The sequence below is a fragment of the Cynocephalus volans genome, chromosome 4 (genome assembly GCF_027409185.1).
Source record: "Cynocephalus volans isolate mCynVol1 chromosome 4, mCynVol1.pri, whole genome shotgun sequence".
In the NCBI taxonomy this organism is placed as follows: Eukaryota; Metazoa; Chordata; class Mammalia; order Dermoptera; family Cynocephalidae; genus Cynocephalus; species Cynocephalus volans.
In genome coordinates, this window is record NC_084463.1 from 114907503 (window position 1) to 114928839 (window position 21337).

Here is a 21337-nt window from a genome sequence, read left to right on the forward strand (position 1 = left end):
GTTTAAAATAGATATAATTAATTAATCCTCTCAGACTATTTTAAAATATATTGCAAAAAGGAACCTCCTCTATTTCATAATTAAATTTTGAGAATTGGTCATTACTGCCCAAATAAAAGTTATAAAAATAGTCAAATACCAAACTACAAGTAAGATAGTTATGGACATAATACTTTTACTATTAAATAAGCTCTTTAAGCAGGGGAGGCGGAAGCTCAGCAGAGACCACACACCCTGTGGTGCTGGTGAGTGACTCAGCAGCCTGGCCAAGTGCATGCTGACCAGAAAAGTGGCTCCCTGGAGAGGCCCAAGACCCAAGGCGACCATGTGCCTGAGGCACCAGCAGGCAACTGAGCAGACACTGAGGTAGCCATACCAAATTGGCAACCCCAGCAACATCCTAGCCAGACAATCGTGTCAAACCAGTAGACTGACACCCCTGCCACAATGACTAAACATCAAAGGAAAGATACCAGAAATATGAAAAATCAAGAAAGTACACCACCAAAGGGTAATAACTCTCAAGCTCTAGATCCTATAGAACAAGAAGCCCTTGAAATGTCTGACAAGGAATTTCAAGTGATAATTCTAAGGAAACTGAAGGAGATACAAGAAAACTCAGCTAGACAACATGATGAAATGAGGAAAAGTATATAGGACCTGAAAGAAGAAATCTACAAGGAAATCAATGCCCTGAAAAAGAATGTAGCAGAGCTTGCTGAGCTGAAGAATTCATTCAATGAAATAAAAAACACAACAGAGAGTTTAACCAGCAGGCTTGCAGAAGTAAAAGAGAGAACTTCTGACCTTGAAGATGGGCTGTTTGAAATAACACAGGCAGACAAAGAAAAAAAAAAAAAAAGAAAAAAGAATTAAAAGCATTAAGGAAAATCTAAGAGAGATATCAGACAACCTTAAGCGCTCAAATATCTGAGTCATGGGTATTCCAGAAAGGGAGGAAAAAAGAGATTTCATTGAAAACATATTCAACAACATAGTGGCAGAAAACATCCCAGTTATTGGAAAAGACACAGATCTTCAGATTCAGGAAGCTCAAAGTCCCCAAACATATTCAACCCAAAAAGGTCTTCTACAAGACACGTTATAGTCAAATTGGCAAAACTCAAAGACAAAGAGAGAATCTTAAAAGCTGCAAGAGAGAAGCATCAAATCACCTATAAGGGAGCGCCAATCAGACTAACATCAGACTTTTCATCACAAACCATAAAAGCCAGAAAGGAATGGGATGATATATTCAAAATACTAAAAGACAGAGATTGCCAGCCAAGAATACTCTACCCTGCAAGGCTACACACACAAGCTCCCAAAACTGAGCCAAGAAAATGTAGAAAATCTGAACAGACCAATAACAATAAAGAAGATTGAAGCTGTTATCAGAAGGCTCCCAACAAAGAACAGCCCAGGACCAGATGGATTCACAGCAGAATTTTACCAAACATTCAAAGGGGAATTGACACCAATTCTTTACAAACTATTCCAAAAGATTGAAATAGAGGCAAATCTCCCAAACTCATTTTATGAAGCAAACATCATCCTGATACCAAAATCAGGTAAAGATACAACTAAAAAAGAAAACTACAGGCTGATATCCTTCATGAATACAGATGCAAAAATCCTCAATAAAATACTAGCTAACAGAATACAGAAACACATATGTAAAATTATACACCATGATCATGTGGGATTCATCCCAGGGATGCAAGGTTGGTTCAACATACACAAATCAATAAATGTGGTACACCATATTAATAAACTCAAACACAAGGACCATATGATCATCTCTATGGATGCTAAAAAAGCATTTGATAAAATTCAACATTCATTCATGACAAAGATCCTCTATAAGTTAGGTATAGATGGAAAGTATCTCAACATAATTAAAGCCATATATGATAAACCTATTGCCAATATCATCCTGAATGGGGAAAAGCTGAAAGCTTTTCCTTTAAGGACAGGAACTAGACATGGAAGCCCACTCTCACCACTCCTATTCAGCATAGTGTTGGAAGTACTAGCCAGAGCAATCAGAGAAGAGAAGGAAATAAAGGGCATCCAGATTGGAAAAGATGAAGTCAAACTGTCTCTGTTTGCAGATGACATGATCCTATATATCGAACAGCCTAAAGCCTCTACAAAAAACTCTTGAAGTTGATAAATCATTTCAGCAAAGTAGCAGGATACAAAATCAACACACAAAAATCAGTAGCATTTCTATTCTCCAGTAGTGAACATACAGAAAGAGAAATCAAGAAGGCTTGCCCATTTACAATAGCCACCAAAAAAATAAAATACTTAGTAATAGAGTTAACCAAGGATGTGAAAAATCTCTACAATGAGAAATACAAACTACTGTTGAGAGAAATTAAAAAGGACACAAGAAGATGGAAGGATATCCCATGCTCTTGGATTGGAAGAATCAACATTGTGAAAATGTCCATACTACCCAACGTCATATACAAATTCAATGAAATTCCCATCAAAATTCCAAAGACATTTTTCTCAGAAATGGAAAAAAACTATCCAGACATTTATATGGAACAACAAAAGACCACACATAGCCAAAGCAATTCTGAGCAAAAAAAATAAAGCTGGAGGCATAACACTACCTGACTTTTAACTATACTAAAAAGCTATAATAACAAAACAGCATGGTACTGGCATAAAAACAGACATAGTGATCAATGGAATAGAACAGAGAATCCAGAAATCAACCCACACACCTACAGCCATCTGATCTTTGACAAAGGCACCAAGCCTATACACTGGGGAAGAGACTGCCTCTTCAGCAAATGGTGCTGGGATAACTGGATATCCATATGCAGGAGAATGAAACTAGACCCATACCTCTCACCATATACTAAAGTCAACTCAAAATGGATTAAAGAATTAAATATACACCCTGAAACAATAAAACTTCCTAAAGAAAACATAGGAGAAACACTTCAGGAAATAGGACTGGACACAGCCTTCATGAATATCTCACCCCAATTAGGATGGCTAATATCCAAAAGACTGTGAATGATAAATGCTGGCGAGGTTGCAGAGAAAAAGGAACTCTCCTACACTGTTGGTGGGACTGCAAAATGGTGCAGCCTCTATGGAAAATGGTACGGAGATTCCTCAAACAATTGCAGATAGATCTACCATATGACCCAGCTATCCCACTGCTGGGAATATACCCAGAGGAATGGAAATCATCAAGTCGAAGGTATACCTGTTCCCCAATGTTCATTGCAGCACTATTTACAATAGCTAAGAGTTGGAACTAGCCCAAATGTCCATCATCAGATGAGTGGATTAGGGAACTGTGGTATATCTACACAATGGAATACTACTCTGCTATAAAAAGAATGAAATACTGGCATTTGCAATGACATGGATGGACCTAGAGAGAAGTATATTAAGTGAAACAAGTCAGGTACAGAAAGAGAAATATCACATGTTCTCACTTATTTGTGGGAGCTAAAAATAAAGAAATAAATACACAAATAAACTGGTGTGGGGGGAGGGAAGAAGACACAACAATCACAATTCCTTGAAGTTGATACAACAAGCAAACAGAAAGGACATTGTTGGGAGGGAGGGGGGAGAGGAAAGAGGGAGGGAGGTTTCGGTAATGTGCCGCAATAATCAACCACATTGTATATTGACAAAATAAAAAAATAAAATAAAATAAAATTTATATATATATATATATATATATATATATATATATATATATATATATATATATATATATATATATATAAAGAAAAGACAGAAGGATTTGCTTCCCCACCCCCACCTCTCTTTCTCTGTTCTCCATCAAGTGAGAGTACAACAAGATAGCCACCTACAAACCTGGAAGAGGGCCCTCACCAGACACTTGATCTGCTGGCGCCATGATCTTAGACTTCCTATCCTCCAGAATTGTGAGAAATAAATGTTTATTGTTAAAAAAAAAAAAAGAAGCTCTTTAAAATGTATAAGAAAACCTTTGAAATCCCAAGAAATTTTTAAACAAAGGCCATGAGTAAATATATAATGCATCACAGAGGAATTACAATGGGTTAACAAACATAATGAAAATATATAGCCTCACTCATAATAAAAAATGCAAAATAAAACATCTCTGAAATTTATAGCAACTATATGCAGAAAAACCAGAAATCGAACACAACCTAGGAGACTCAGTAAATAACTGGTATATTCATGCAATGGAATACCATACTACTCAGCAATAAAAGAGGGAGGAAAGGCTGCTGGTACATGAAACAACGTGGATGAATCTCAAAAATATTATGCTGAATGAAAGAATTCTTATCTCAAAGAGTACATATATTGTATAATTCCATTTATAATGGAGTTATGAAACTGGACCAAGTAAACTGATTTGAAAAATTGAAAACAGTAGTTGTCTCTGGGAGGAGGGTCAGGTATTGGGGACAGGACTTGATGGAAAGGGGCAGGAGGCAGCTTTTTAGCATAATGGTAAAGCCTAGTATCTTGATAGTGGTTTACGTTTCAAGGGTGTATATGCATTTGTCAAAACTCATCAGATTGTACACTTAAGATGTATACATTTCATTGTATTGAAATTTTACCTTAAAAATACCAGTAAGCAAATATTGAACTCTTTCTAATGATAGGCATACAAAGGGTTTAGTGGTGAAGTGTTCTTTTGAGTGCAACTTACTTTGAAATACATTTAAAAGAATATGCATTGATGCATGTACAGAGATAAATATCTACATATGTGTTAAAGCACTTATAGCAAAATGTTGAAGTCTAGACATGTGGATACATGAGTATCCACTGTACATTTCTTCAGTTTTTCTGAATGTTTCAATTTTTTTCTTAGTAAATTGCAGATTAAAACAGCTCTGAAGTGCTATTTTGCCTACAAAATAAGCAAAAGATATTCTAAAAATATTTTTAAAGATATAATGAACAAAAGGATATTTAAAATAACAATATACAATAATGACCATGATGCATGAAACTGGGACTCTCTTGTTTATTGATATAATTTTTTTGGAAAACAATTTTGCAATTTGTAACCAATGCCATAAAAATAAATGGCCTACCTCATCCAATAATTCCCCATAGAGAAATCTACACCAAAGAAATGATCTGAAACATAAACAATTTAATAAAGAATGATGTTCACTATAACATATTTACGTAGCAATAAATTAGAAACCTAACTGTCCAACAATAAATCAATAGATAAGTTTGTTTGTATCCCTCGTTTCCACAGAAAATTTGAGGTGTTGGTAATAAAATTATATACAATGAAAAAGTGAAATAGACACAGAAATAACGGCTGATAAGGGAAATAAAATCATTAAGTAAAATACATCTGCCCTTGAAACATTACATGTTTGTATAGTTACAAAGGATAGCTATAAAATAATGCAGTTTCACTGAAGAGATCTGTGATATGATGTTAGGTACAAAGTAGACAACAAATGTGTATATATATGCATACCATCATTACAGCTATGAAAAAGTGTTGCATGTCTGAAGCTGTTGGTAGTGAATACGGTCACGTACTGCCCAAATCTTGATTTCAAGACTGAGACTTACATTTCTCCAGCTCCTAAGAATATGGGTGGCTGATAGGTCTCAGATGAGTCACTTTATGAGAACCGCTTTCTGCTGGAGGAAGTTGTCTTGCTCAACGTCTGGGTTTCTCCCCGGGAATAAGTCTCGTAGAATGTATAGTTGAGGGCAGGACTGGCTACATAACTTGCAGAGTCCAGTGAAAAATGAAAATGCGAGGGCCCTTGTTCCAAAATTATTAAGAATTTCAAGACAGGAACAGCAAAGGATTAAACCCACAGAACGGTTTCGATTTGCTAGACCCGAGCCAAATTTGTCCACACACATCTCCCTAGCGCTCTCTGCATGTAGGACAACTTGCCTGTGACAGGGTAGCTTTTATTCTGGAGGTCTGAAGAAGTACTGGACCGTCAGTACACGGGATTTTAGGGTGAGCAGGCTTCTGAGAATGAAATCCGTTCGCCTAGCGCTTTTTCTGGGCACCATTTGCTTAGAGCCAGCCTTTGGAAAGACGGCCTTTCTGAGTCGAGGTCGCCAAGGGTCAATGAAGACATCAAAACAGCGCCCCCTGCGGGCAGCAAAGGAGTGACAGCCAGCCGACTGGCTGACCCCAGGGCGTAGCCGCCGCCGAGGATCAGCAGCCCCGGGTGTGAGGACCGCCTGCTCCGCCCTGGAGCCCACTGAGTCTGGCCCGACCCCAGCAGGGCTCCTGCTCCTGTCATGCCTTCTTCTCAGGCCCGTGGAGCCCACGGAGCCCGCGGGAGCCGGGGCCAGGAGACGGCGGGGCGCGCGGTACTCTCGAATCTTCACTCGGCGCGGGGGCCCGAGCCTTAAGAAGCATCCAGTCTGGAAAGAAATTTCATTTGCAGGGAGCGGAGAGGGCGTGTGTGCAGTACGATGGTCTGTGCTTACGGGACGTGAATGCCAAGGCAGAGTCTGTTGGCGGCGTGTGTGTGGGTTCTGTTGAGTGCTGGCGTCACAATGAATGAGTTAGTGAGTAGGCAGATGGCTGGGAGGCAGCGAGCTCCTGTGTCGTGTGCATTTCATATACCGCGGGCCTGGGTGAGTCCGGGTGCACCCGCTGAGAGGGCTTGTCTGCTGAGTGTGACACCTGGTGAGCTTTGGGCCTGCAGCGCCTCCTGCGTTCCGCTAGAGGGCTCTGGAGGACGGGCTGGGGTGCGTCCGGGCCTCTGGCCCAGGAAGGCGGCAGCAGGTGAGCCAGCTCTGACTGGCGGGTCCCGGGGGATTCCGCAAACAGAAGCCAGCGGCTCAAGGCAGCTGTGCAGTCTTTGGAGGAGCTGCCCTAGCCCCGATGGATGGGCGGGAGTGTGTGTGTGTGTATTGAGGGGCAGCCAGCCGGCTCTAGGCTGCAGTGAGGGGTGGCTTGTTACTCAGAAGAGGCACCAAAGTGGGTTTCAGTTCTCCTGCGTGGGCCGTCTGGGCGGTGCTGTCCTGGGCAGAACGCGAACCCCAGGAGAGGCGCTACCACTGCTGAGCTAGCCCGAAGGTGTCACATGATCTTTCCATCAGCTCGGTCTCTGGTCTACGTCTCCCCTGGTCTCTGTTTCAGAGGCTGCCAGTCTCTCGCTGGGTAAATTCGGTTCCGGTCATCTTCCAGTCGGCTCTAATTCCCCTCCTCCTGTCGGCTGCTGGGCACCTCCCTCGGAGGCGAGCTCGCTGTTTGCGGAGGCCACGTCTGCGTCCGTCTGCGTCGGAATCGACCTGCAGGGCACGCAGCATCCTTTGCGCTTTGCAAGACCCAGTTCGGTGGAAACCCGAACTTAGTCCAAAGCTTCGGTGTGCCCCTTGACAACAGCCCCTAAATCACGGCAGCGCGGCAGACTACAATGGAAGATGGGCCTGGCCTTCTGGAGACGGATGAGGCCAGGGTCTGAGTTCAGGTAAAGCTGCAATAATCAGCTCCTGCGGAGGGCGGGGCTGTCTGCGAGCAGAAGCCCCAGGCTCAGTACCTGTCATTAAACGTCCCTTGTCCCTCACACCAGGAAGGTGCAAGGCGAATGTGTGTGTGTGTTTCTCTGGGTTATTGAAATTAACAACCGTGCACTAGGAAGGATAGTTCCAGATTGCTCAATACCTGAGAAGGCAGACAAGGAGCCTTCCTTCTTCAGCCTGATGAGGCTTCTGTGTGGAGCAGACCCACGGGATGGGGCTCAGGTCCTCCAACTCTGAGCAAAACCGGAAATCCTCAGGCCTGGACACCCTTCTGCGCTTTCAAACTTCCAAACCATTTTCATTCATGGGCCCCATCGAACTTCAAGGCCGCTCATTGCTGCAGAGAAAAGAGAGTGGGTGGGGGGTGCGGGGGTCCAGTTACTTCGCTGAGGTCACAGGCACAGAGGCAGTACTGGAAACCTGGTCTGTGGCCACTCTGCCACACCCAACCTCTTGGGGAGGGCCCCAAAAGACAATCTAGGAGGACCCCACAAGATACTTTAGGGAATCCCCTGCACAAATGAAGAGCAGTGTGGACCCCAGAGATTTAAGTTCCTAAGAAGAAGGCAAACTATAGGAGAGTGTGAAGGTTAATTCTAGGTGTCAACTTGGTTAGATGAAGCAATGCTGAGAAACCTAGTAAAGCTATCTTCTTAGGTGTGTATGAGGGTGTTGCCAGCAGAGATTAGCATGAGAGCCCAAGTGGACTGGGTGGGAAAGACCCACCCTCAATGTGGGTGGAAACCGTCCAATCCGCTGGGGGTCCAGAGAGAACAAAAGACAAAGGAAAAAGGTGAAGCTCTCTCTTTATCCGCTGGAGCTGGGATACGCTCTTCTCTCCTGTCCGTGGACATCAGAGCTCGAGACTCTTCAGCTTTTGGGTTCCAGGACTTACACCAAGGACACCATCAGCTTCCCTTGTTTTGAGGCCTTTGGACTTGGACTGGGCCACGCTACCAGCATTCAGTTTATAGATGGCCTATCGTGGGACTTTTCTTCATAGTCATGTGAGCTAATCCCCCTAATAAATCCCTCTCATATAATTATATCCTATTCATTCTGTCTCTCTGGAGAACGCTGACTAATACAGAGGGGCAACTAACCACCCCAGACTCTCCTTTCCCCAGTTCTGCATGTTGTTCTAGACCCAAGGAGGGGTGCATGGAGAGAGATTTCATGAGGGAAATGTGAAGGGATGGAAAGACATGGAAATGGCACCTGAAGCTTGAGGAGACTCGGAGACTCCTAGTTCAGATGTTCTTTTGGCTGTGCAAAGGTAAGGGAGCCTAGGACATCCTCTAAGGATTCCAGGAGAGAGGGAAAGTGGAAACTTCTGGATCCTTCTTTAGGCTGGTGGACTCATCTTGGCATGGCAGGGAAGAAAGCAGGGCAGAAGCTCTGTCCAGAGTGGGAATGATGCTTTTGGCTTTAGCTCTAGGTGTGAACATACAGGAAACCTAGTGGCAGCTGGCTTGGCTTGGCTCATTAGAAGTGAGGAAAATCCCTAATGTGCCAGGTTACCTCAAAAGGCATGACAGTGATTCCAGCTGAGGATTGATTGTCTGTGTCTGGAGGTGCCATCATTCTCCCCTTACAGAGGTCATCGTGGGCTCCCTGAAGTTCTCTTCCTTCGCATTTCTCAGGGTCTTGGATCTATGGGAGGCGGGCAGCCCCCAATTGGCACCTTTCAGGTGAGACAGCCCTGCCAGGAGCACACACTTCTCCCATTGCCCTGGGGTCAGACAGTTTTCTACCTCTGAGATCACCCATGGCTCCTAGTGAATCAGTGCTCTCAGGTGGACACCAGCCTCCTGCTCTGTCAACTGGAATTCAGGCGGCCACATCCTCAGGGGAAGAAGCAGGAACCAGGAAGTTTGGACCCTTATTCTGGGGAGGAGGCAACAGGGGCTCAGAGCCTGCATTGGTCTGCTTCCCCTCGCAGGTCTGCTTTGGAGAGTAGCCCAGACCCAGCCACACTCAGTGAAGAGGAAGCGCGCCTCCTGCTGGCTGCATTGATGCAGGACTATGTGCAGATGAAGGCCAGTGAGCTGGAGCTGGAGCAGGAGCTGGAGCAGGAGCAGGAGACAGAGGGCTCCAGGTGAGGCTCCCCACGCAGCCCAACCTAAGGCCTCCTCTCCCCCAAATACCCATGAGGGTAGATCCCAAGATGTAGGAGAGGACACACTGGCCGGGAGAACTGCCGGCTGTGGGTGTTCAACAGGACGTGGGGCCCAGCCATTCTCAGGCTTTATGGACAACGGAGGATCCTGTTGCAGCTGGAGGGACTGTGGTTAGACATATTAAAAAGATCCATTTCTGAAAGCAGTTAGGAAAGGTGTGGAGTCATTCACTGTGGGAATTGGTCTTGGAGTACTGGAGAGACCTCCAAGCACTGGATGAGGTAAGTGCGAAGCCAGAGGATGGACCAGGTTTTAGAAAGTTCACCTGTGCATTTTGTTCTTTCATACCTGCAAGGAGCCTTCAGTTCACATTTGCAAGGTGAAGGCAAAGCCCTTGCAGGGGGTGGGGACAGGTAGAGCAGTGACCGAGGTAGGTCGGGGCCTTTAGATGTACAGCATCTGTGGAGATGTGCATGCTGTCGCGGGGACAGAGAGAGCACCATTCCCCAGCCCCACCTCCCTGTGCACGCCGAGCCTGAGCAGAGATCAGTGCCTGGCCGAGCCCCAGTGGTGCCCTGGCAGAGGCATGAGTTGCACCTGCATCTGCCCTGAGAACCCCTCTGGCCAGCATGAAGGACTGAACATCATGTGGAATGCCAGAAAAAGTCACCCTTCCTCACCACAGCCCTTCCCCACACTGCCCTGACCCACTGCACCTCTGAGCTTTCCTAATGCAGGGTGTGTGAGCTGCCCTCCTGCCTTCCTCTCCTGTCCCTGCTCGAAGTGACCCCTGCCTGGTCCAACCTTCTGTGTGACTGCTGATGGGGGCAGATCCTGGTGCATGGTACTGTCTGGCATGTCTTTTCCCTGCTGCCTGGACAGCCCCAGATCTAAGCACTGCGGTAATCTGAGTACTGTGTGCTGGGGATGTACTCATAGGACCTGAACAACTTTCATACTTTCTCTGGCATCGACTTCATGCCTGAAACACCCGACAAGAAAAGAGACATAGCCAGAGGCTTGCAGAGGGGCCACTACTGCCACTTTGGGGTGTCCCAGGATGCCAACAGAATACATCCCATTCCTTACTGATTTCCTTTCTTGCTTCCTTCCTATGATTTGATACATGTGTTTCCTCTCTGATTGTTCTTTAGGCTGGTGTTGGAGGCTTTGCTTGTGACATAGCATGCTGTGGACTTCAGGGTGGGACAAGAAATGAGACAGGATTCTCAGTGAGGCTAGAGATTAGAGAGAATGAAGGCAGTTCCTGAATACCAGTAAGCACATCGCTCCTTTCTGGTCATTTGGTTAATAAAACTGTCTAAAAAGCGCTGAGCTGTGGTGGTCATTGCTCTGGCCCACATCCCAGGCCTTGAGGGTATGCTTAGAAGTAACATTAGCCTGTGGTGACTCAACCCCAGACTTGGCAGATGGTCCCTGTGAACCAGCTCAAGCCGCACGAACAGGTGGGCTGAGGAGCAGGTAAGCACTTCTGAAAGAGGATGTCGCAAACCCTGTTTTCTGGGCCTCTACCAGGTAAGTCTTTCGGGATTTTAAATTTTCTTATGGAGGTGTGTTTGATCCCCATCCTTGGGGTATGGCCTCTAGTGACTCTGTGTGCAGCTCAGAATTGGAATGGGAGTAACTGCCACATTCAGTGTGGATCTTCTGGCCTTTGTCCATTGCCCCTTGCTGGCACCGAAGGGACTGACCATAAGGAATGGGAAGAACAGGGTTTTAGCATAGGCCCCGTAGCCAGGAACCAGGAATCTCATAGGTTCTGGGTTTTCTGTGACATTCTTTGGGAAGGGCTCCTAGCAGAGGTTGGCATAATTTTCTCTAATGGCCCTTGTGATGTTCTCTTTCAGTAATTATGTTTAGGAGACACACTTAATCGGGTAAGTGATGGGACTCAGACATTAGTTCTCTTTATGAAGGTCCCATGGGACACGCTCCTCTCAACTGGCCTCTCCTAACCTCAGAGACTCACAGTCCTTCCTTTTATGTTACCATGATGGTCCCATGGGGCAGGCTTCTCTCCCCCAGCCTTTCACTGGCAGGCTTTGTCTTCTTTCTCCATTCTGCAAATCAGTGTCACTGCTGAGAACAGGGCCCACAACACTGCCACCTATGTGACCCATTGGCTGGCAGCCTTGCTGAGTGATTGGGGGTGTGATGAAGAGCAACTTCATGCCCACCAATGTGGGCTCCAAAGCCTTTGGCCGGCGCTGTGGGACTTCAGGCTTGTGCGGTTGAACACTTCAGGAAGAAAGTGACTTTTCTCCTGATCATGGAGGAGGGATGGGTAAAACAGGGAAGGGGCCCATATTCTGAGTGCCACTGAATGTGGGGCGGAGGTGTGTGCTTGTTGTGGGAGAGGGAATGTGCAAGGCTAACTTTCCTCTGTAGTGCTGCGTCAATCCCTCTAAGACATTTATTTTTTAAAGTTCTTTTTAAGTTTTAGGTTTTAAAATTAAAGCAAAATTGATTATACTTGTGGGGTACAGAGTTGAATATCAATACCTGTGTCCAATGTGTGATGATCAAATCAGGATAATTAGCATGTTCATTATAAAATATAACCATTTCTGTGTCCATTAACCAATTTCTCACTAACCTCTCCCCCTTTCCCACCTCTAGTAACCATAGTCCTGTTCTCCCCTTCTGTCTCTATAGTATTGCCTATTCTATACTTTTCATTAAATGGAATTATGTAATGTGTGGCTTTTCATGTCTGGCTTCTTTTACTTTGCATTATTATTTTCAAGGTTCATTCACGGTGTAGCATGTATGACTATTTAATTTCTTTTTATGGCTGAATAATATTCTTTTATATGGATATATCACATTTTGTGTATCCATTTATCAGTTGATGACAATTTGGGTTGTTTTCACTTTGGGGCTATTTTGAATAAGACTGCTATGAACATTTGCATAGAAGTTTATATGTGAACATATGTTTTCAGTTCTCTTGGACATATACTTAGGAATGGGATTTCTGGTGTCATATAAATCTGTACTTAACTTCATAAGAAACTGCAAACTGTTTTCCAAGAATTATTTTGTGCAAACCTATTTTATATTCCATCTTGAGTCCACAGATGCAACAATAGCTTTCATTAGACCGTATGATGGCGAAATACACATACTTATTTAGTGCTATGTGCTAGGTACTGTTATAAATAACTGATTGATGATTTTGATCCTCACGACAATCCTATAAGGTAGGTATTATTATTATCCACATTTTACAGATGAGGAAACCAAAGCAAGGATGGTTAAGTAATTTGTACAAAGTCATAAACTAGAAATAAAGCTGGGCTTTAGAATCCAGGTAGTCTAGCTCCAGAGTCCATTTTCTTAACCAGGACTTCTACTGCTTCTAATTAGAGAGTGTGTGAATACCAAGCAGGTGGGCTGGAATACAGGAGATGCTCTAACATGTTAGGAGGTTTCAGACTTGCTCTTTCTCCTTCCCTTTCATTCAGTTTGATTTCTGATGGCTGGTTCTCTCCATTACCTCTGACCCTAAGGTGGAGAGTAAATCTCAGATGGAGCAGCAGGTGGCAACAGAGAACTGTCCAGAGGAGAGCTAAGAGCTCCTTACAACAATATGATGCTTTAGATAATCTGTAAAAAAGAAAATTGATATCGAACTCGTAAAAATGTTTCTCATTTCTGAATAACTAAGTCCACAGAAAAGTTAAGTGAAATCCCTAGGGCTTATCTGATGCTGAAATGCCTTGGGGACATTTTTTAAATACCAGTTTGATATTGAAAAGAACGGGTGGTAGTAGACATCCTTGTTATGTTTACAAATTGAAGGGCAAAGAGTTCATTATTAGGCCATTAAATATGATGATAGTAGTGGGATTTAAAAAAAAATAGATACTTGTATCTTAAGTTCTATTCTAGTTTTCTAAGAGTTTTTATCAAGAAAAGTCATGAATTATATCAAATGCTTTTCCTACATCTATTGAGATGTTTATATGATGGTTTTCCTTTATTCTGTTTTTCCAATGAATTATATTGATTTTTGGATGTAAATTGTATTCCTGGAATAAACACCATTTGGTCATGATTATTATGATTTTTACCATGCTGGTTTGCTTTTTTGTTTATTTAGGATTAGTGCATCTATATTTATGAGATACATTTACCTGTATTTTGCCTTCCTTACAATATCCTCATAATTTTGGTGGAATTATACTAGCCTTATTAAATGAGTTCAGAAACGTTTCTTCTTCCTTTTTTCTCTGAAAGAGTTATTGTATAATTGGTTATATTTCTCCCTTCTTGTAGTTTTCTTTTTTGGAGGAATTTAAATTACATATTCAAGTTCTTTATCAGATACTGGACTATTCAGATTTTCCATTTCATCTTGTGTGAAGTTTGGTAACTTGTCTTTTTCAAGGAATCTGTTCTTTTTATCAAAATTGTCAAAATTATTGGCACAAAATAATTTACAATATCCTATTATTATCTTTTAATATCTGTAGGAACTCTAGTGGTATACCCCTTTTTATTCCTGATATTAACAATTTGTATTTTCTCTCTTTTTATCTTGGTCAGTCTCACTCTGAACTTGGGTTTGTGTTGATTTTCTCAACTTTTGACTTGTTGATTTTTTCTCTACTATTTCATTATTTTCTGCTCTTTATCCCTAGTAATTTTTCCTATCTTTTAAATTTTTGTCTTTCTCCTTTCTTTGGGTTTAACTTGTGGTTTTTTTTTTTTTAAGCTTCTTGAGATGGAGGCTGAGATAACTGATTCTTAATCTTTCATATTTTCCTAATAGATGCATTTAAAGCTGTAACTTTTATAAATTTTAGCCACAGCCCACGAATTTTGATATGTTGTATTTTCATTTTCAGTTCAAAGTATTTTCTGTTTTCATATGATTACTTCTTTGATTCATGGATTATTTAGAAGTGTACTGCTTAATTTCCAAATATTTGTGTATTTTCTAATCATTTTTCTGTTATTGATTTCTAATTTATTTTCATAATGATCAGAGAAATATTCTCCATGATTCTAACTCTTTGAAATTTTTTGAGAATTTCTGTATGATTAGCTTAGTCTATTTTGGTAACTATTCCATGAGTACTTGAAAAGATTGTGTATTCTGCAGTTGCTGGATATAGTAGTATGTATAGGTCAATGAGGTCAAATTGCTTAATCGTATTGTTCAAATCTCCTATACACTGTTTTTTTGACTTCTTTTTCTGTTAGCTACTAATAGAGATGGATTAAATTCCCCCACAATGGGAATTTGTCTATTTCCCTTTTAGCTCTGTATTTCTGTTGTGTATATTTTAAAGCTATTAGGCACATTTAAATTTCAATGCACTGTCATTGAATTGACCTATTTTAAGATCTTGAAATGTCCCTGTTTATCACTAGTACTACTTTGGCTTAAAGTCTGCTTATCTGATGTTATACAGCCAGCCACATTATTGTGTTAGGATTGTGTTAATGTTTTCATACCATATCTTTTTTCACTCTTTTACTTTAAGATTTTTAAACAGAATATATTTAAGGCTTGTTTTTTTAGACAGTCTGAAAATCTTCATCTTTAATTGAAGGGTTTAGTCCATTTACATTTAATATAATTTCTGATATAGTTGAGTTTGTCTTTTATCTTCAATATATTTTCTCTTTGTTCCATCTGGTCAGTGTTCCTTTATTCCTTTTTTTTTTTTTTTTTTATGAATCAAGTTTGCTTGTTTGTTTCTTCTTTCCTTCCCTTTCCACTTCTCATTCCTTTTACTCCTTCTGTATTCTATTTAACTCTTCTATTAAATTTTCTAAAAAATTGACATTATTGATGTATAATTATGTAAAATTAAATGCACTCATTTTAAGTTTACAGTTTGACAAGTTTTGATAAATATACTCACCCCACCACAATCAAGATACAGAACATTTTCATAATCCTATATGTTCTTTTGCATTCTCTTGAAGTTTATTCCCTCCTTCCTGGTCCATGTCAGCCATTGATCTTCTTTCTCTCACTGTAGCTTAGTTTTTCCAGTTACACTATTTTATGTAAATGGAATGATAAAATGTGTACTCTTTCGTGTCTTGCTTCTTTTACTCAGTATATTACTTTTTCAGATTCATCAATTTTATTGTGTGTATCAGAAAGTCATTCTTCGAAGGCTGGGAGCCCTTCCTAGCAATGAAAGTGCATTTTCACTCATTGTAGCCAACAGAGCTTGCTGTAAAACTTTACAAGTTTTGCCCATCTGATAGGTGAGCAATGTTACCTCACTAATTTTTAATTTGGGGAGTTTCAAGATGGCGGTGGCTGCGGCGGCTGGCGCGGAGTAGCTGAGGTGGAAAAGGCGGCCACTGGGCCTTAGGCAGCCGGGAAACTTGTGGACCTTCCTCTTGCCATCTCTTAAGGGAGGACCGCTGCTGCTGGCCGGTCGTGGGGGGTGACCGCCACTTTGCCCTCGGCAGGAGAGGCTGCCTCAATTACAGGCAACAGCTGTGAAGTGTGGAGCAGGAAAAGAACTGTTTCTTAGCTGCAAAAGCGAGTCTCGAAACACGGAACATGGCGCCAGGGCTGCTGTGGATGCAGACAGGACCCCGGAGGCCGGGGCCGCGCTGAAGGCGGCCAGCTGCCCTATTCAGGATTCGAGATTTCACGCTGGCATTAAAGAAGATTCCTGGGAGCGCCCGAGCCGCACCGCGACTGAACAGCCCGAGGCAGCAGCAGCCAAGAACGGGGAAGGTGCCAAACCAGAGACAGAGAGTGAGCGCCTGACCTGGCACAACCCTGTGAGTGACCCCTGGACCAGCCCTGTTTGGGGGGGGCCACTCACCGCCCTGGGGCTCCCTCCATTTTCCCAGGTCCGGGCAGCTCCACCCGGCTCGGCCGCCACTGAGCCCTCCCACTTGCTTGCCCCGGCGCAGGGCTTTCCAGAGCCTGTGGGCCGGCCTCCCCTCCCACTCCCTCCACGGTTCTCTGGCGGGTTGGTGGTGTGGGGCGTCCCCGGCCAGTGTTGGGAGGGCAAGGAAGTACGGGCGGGCCGACTGTCACTCAACTGCACCCTGGACTCTGGCCTCCGGTAAACTTCCTGTTACTGGGAGGCTGATACCATCTCTGCGGCCACCAGTTCGGAAAAAAGCCTAATCAATATCTGGTTGGGAATAGTGTGGTAGGAGAGTTCCCAGGTCCGCTTGAACCTGCCGGAGAGCTGGCTGCAGGTGGGCGCTAGACTCGGTTTATACCGGGGGGATACAAAGGTGAAAAAGTCCCGAGAAAGATCTACACAGTGCTACAAAGGCACCCAGAGCGACCAGTGGTCTGTGCCTAGCAGAAACCTGGTAGACTTCCTGGGCGAGGCGGTGCCGAGCAGGGTCTTGAAGGCCCAGCTGATAGAAGAGGGTTGCAGAAGACATGCCCCAGCCCAGCACAGGGCGCACAGAGTGGGGAGACGTGTGGCCAGGGAGGCAGAGACTCGATAGAAACCACACACCCTGTGGGGTCACCACTGCACGATCTAACAGCCTGGGCCAGAGCACACGGAACAGGGAGAAGTCCTGCACAGGAAGTGAAAGCTCAACAGCGATCACACACCCTGTGGTACGTGATCCATCAGCCCAGCAGAGTCCAAGCTGACCAGACAGGTGGCTCGCCGGAGAAGCCCAAGACCCAAGGCAACCACACACACAAGGCACTAGAGGCCAACTGAGCAGTCACGGATGTAGCCATACGAAATTGGCAACCACAGCAGCATCCTAGTTATTCATTAGTCTCAAACCGGTGGACTGTGAAACCCCCTGCCACAATGAATAAACATCAAAAAAAAGATACCAGAAATACAAAAAATCAAGAAAGTACACCACCAAAAGTTAATAAATCTCAAACTCTAGATCCTATATAACAAGAAGCCCTTGAAATGATTGACAAGGAATTTCGAGTGATAATTCTAAGGAAACTGAATGAGATACAAGAAAACACAGCTAGACATCATGATGAAATGAGGAAAAGTATACAGGATCTGAAAGAGGAAATGTACAAAGAAATCAATGTCCTGAAAAAAAATGTAGCAGAACTTGCTGAACTGAAGAAGTTATTCAGCGAAATAAAAAACACAACGGAGAGTTTAACCAGCAGGCTTGTCGAAGTTGAAGAGAGAACCTCTGAACTTGAAGATGGGCTGTTTGAAATAACACAAGCAGACAAAAAGAAAGAAAAAAGAATCAAGGACATGGAAGAAAATCTGAGAGAGATATCGGAGAACCTTAAGCGCTCAAATATCCGAGTCATGGGTATTCCAGAAGGGGAGGAAAATGGAGATTCCATTGAAAACATATTCAACAAAATAGTGGCAGAAAACTTCCCAGGTATAGGAAAAATCACAGATCTTCAGATCCAGGAAGCTCAACGATCTCCAAACGTATTCAACCCAAAAAGGCCTTCTCCAAGACATGTCATAGTCAAATTGGCAAAACTCAGAGACAAAGAGAGAATCTTAAAAGCTGCAAGAGAGAAGCGTCAAACCACCTATAAGGGAGCCCCAATCAGGCTAACATCAGACTTTTCATCACAAACCCTAAAAGCTAGAAAGGAATGGGATGATATTTTCAAAATACTAAAAGACAAAGATTGCCAGCCAAGAATAATTTACCCTGCAAGGCTATCCTTCCGAAATGAAGGGCAAATAGTATATTTCTCAGACAAACCAAAACTGCGGGAGTTCACTACCACACGACCACCCTTACAAGAAATCCTCAAGGGAGTACTGGGTTTGGTTCCTGAAAAATAACTACCACTGCCATAAAAACCCAAGAAAAATCAAAACCCACTAGTATAATAAAAATGGCATTCATGAAGAGAAAACAAGCAAACAAAAACGCTATCTACAGCCTAAGGAACCAACAAACACAGAAACCAAACAGTAAATCAGAAAGCAAGGAACAAAAGACACCTAAGACAACCAAACAACCAACAAAATGCTAGGAATATATCAACACCTTTCAATAACAACTCTTAATGTAAAAGGCTTAAATTCCCCAATCAAAAGACACAGACTGGCTGACTGGATCAAAAAGGAGGACCCAACTATATGCTGCCTACAAGAGACCCACCTCACCCATAAAGATTCACACAGACTAAGAGTGAAAGGATGGAAAAAGATTTACCATGCAAACAGAAAAGAAAAACGAGCTGGAGTAGCTATTCTTATATCTGACAAAATAGACTTTAAACTAAAAACCATAAAAAGAGACAATGAGGGACACTACTTAATGATAAAAGGTCTGATCCATCAAGAAGACATAACAATCATAAATATGTATGCACCCAATGTTGGAGCAGCCAGATTTATAAAACAAACTCTATTAGACCTAAAGAAGGAAATAGACACTAATACCATAATAGCAGGGGACCTGAACATCCCACTGTCAATATTAGACAGATCATCTAGGCAAAGAATCAGTAGAGAAACACAAGATCTAAACAAGACTCTAGACCAATTGGAATTGGCAGATATCTACAGAACATTCCACCCAACAACCTCAGAATATTCATTCTTCTCATCAGCACATGGATCATTCTCCAGGATAGATCACATATTAGGTCACAAATCAAGTCTCAATAAATTCAAAAAATTGGAATTATCCCATGTATCTTCTCAGACCACAATGGATTAAAACTAGAAATTAATAACAAACGAAACTCTGGAAACTATACAAAGACATGGAAATTAAACAGCATTGCACTCAATGACATATGGGTCCAAGAAGAAATCAAGCAGGAAATCAAAAAATTTATGGAAACTAATGAAAACAATGATACATCATACCAAAACCTGTGGGATACGGCAAAAGCAGTATTGAGGGGGAAATTTATTGCATTAAACGCTCACTTCAGAAGAATGGAAAGATGGCAAGTGAACAACCTAACACTTCACCTTAAAGAACTAGAAAAACAAGAACAATCCAAACCTAAAGTTAGCAGACGGAAAGAAATCATTAAGATCAGAGCAGAACTGAATGAAATTGAAAACCAAAAAACAATTCAAAAGATGAACGAATCAAAAAGTTGGTTTTTTGAAACGATAAAGAAAATTGACAAACCATTAGCATGGCTAACAAAAAAAAAGAAGAGAGAGGACTCAAATAACAAAAATTAGAAATGAAAAAGGCGATATCACAACTGATTCATCTGAAATACAAGGAGTCATTCGAGACTACTATAAACAACTATACGCCAACAAATTTGAAAATCTGGAGGAAATGGATAAATTTCTGGACACACACAAGCTCCCAAAACTGAACCATGAAGACGTAGAAAATTTGAACAGACCAATAACAATAAAGGAGATTGAAGCTGTTATCAGAAGGCTCCCAACAAAGAAAAGCCCAGGACCAGATGGATTCACAGCAGAATTTTACCAAACATTCAAACAGGAATTGACACCAATTCTTTACAAACTATTCCAAAAGATTGAAACGGACGCAAATCTCCCAAACTCATTCTATGAAGCAAACATCATCCTGATAGCAAAACCAGGTAAAGATATAACCAAAAAAGAAAACTACAGGCCGATATCCTTGATGAATATAGATGCAAAAATCCTCACTAAAATACTAGCAAACAGAATACAGCAACACATATGAAAAATTATTCATCACGATCAAGTGGGATTCATTCCAGGGATGGAAGGTTGGTTCAACATACGCAAATCAATAAATGTGATACACCATATTAATAAACTCAAACACAAGGGCCATATGATCATCTCTATAGATGCTGAAAAAGCATTTGATAAAGTTCAGCACTCATTCTTGACAAAGACCCTCTATAAGTTAGGTATAGAGGGAAAGTATCTCAACATAATTAAAGCCAAACCCACTGCCAATATCATCCTGAATAGGGAAAAGCTGAAAGCTTTTCCTTTAAGAACAGGAACTAGACAAGGATGCCCACTCTCACCACTCCTATTCAACATAGTGTTGGAAGTACTAGCCAGAGCAATCAGAGAAGAGAAGGAAATAAAGGGCATCCAGATTGGAAAAGATGTAGTCAAACTGTCCCTGTTTGCAGATGACATGATCCTATATATCGAACAGCCTAAAACCTCTACAAAAAAACTGCTGGAATTGATAAATGATTTCAGCACAGTAGCAGGATACAAAATCAACACACAAAAATCAGTAGCATTTCTTTTCTCCAATAGTGAACATGCAGAAGGAGAAATCAAGAAAGCCTGCCCATTTACAATAGCCACCAAAAAAATAAAATACTTAGGAATTGAGTTAACCAAGGAGGTGAAAAATCTCTATAATGAGAACTACAAACCACTGCTGAGAGAAATTAGAGAGGATAGAAGAAGATGGAAAGATATTCCATGCTCTTGGATTGGAAGAATCAACATAGTGAAAATGTCCATACTACCCAAAGTGATATACAAATTCAATGCAATCCCCATCAAAATTCCAAAGACATTTTTCTCAGAAATGGAAAAAACTATCCAGTCATTTATATGGAACAATAAAAGACCACACATAGCCAAAGCAATGCTGAGCAAAAAAAATAAAGCTGGAGGCATAACACTACCGGACTTTAAGCTATACTACAAAGCTATAATAACCAAAACAGTATGGTACTGGCATAAAACCAGACACACTGACCAATGGAATAGAATAGAGAATCCAGAAATCAACCCACACACTTACTGCCA

At 42.2% G+C, this 21337-nt stretch overlaps 1 pseudogene; it reads left to right on the forward strand.

The window, feature by feature from the left end:
* The first annotated feature begins 7729 nt into the window (after positions 1–7729).
* On the forward strand, positions 7730–18126 carry LOC134376397 (calcitonin gene-related peptide 2-like; annotated as a pseudogene).
* The last annotated feature ends 3211 nt before the right edge of the window (positions 18127–21337 follow it).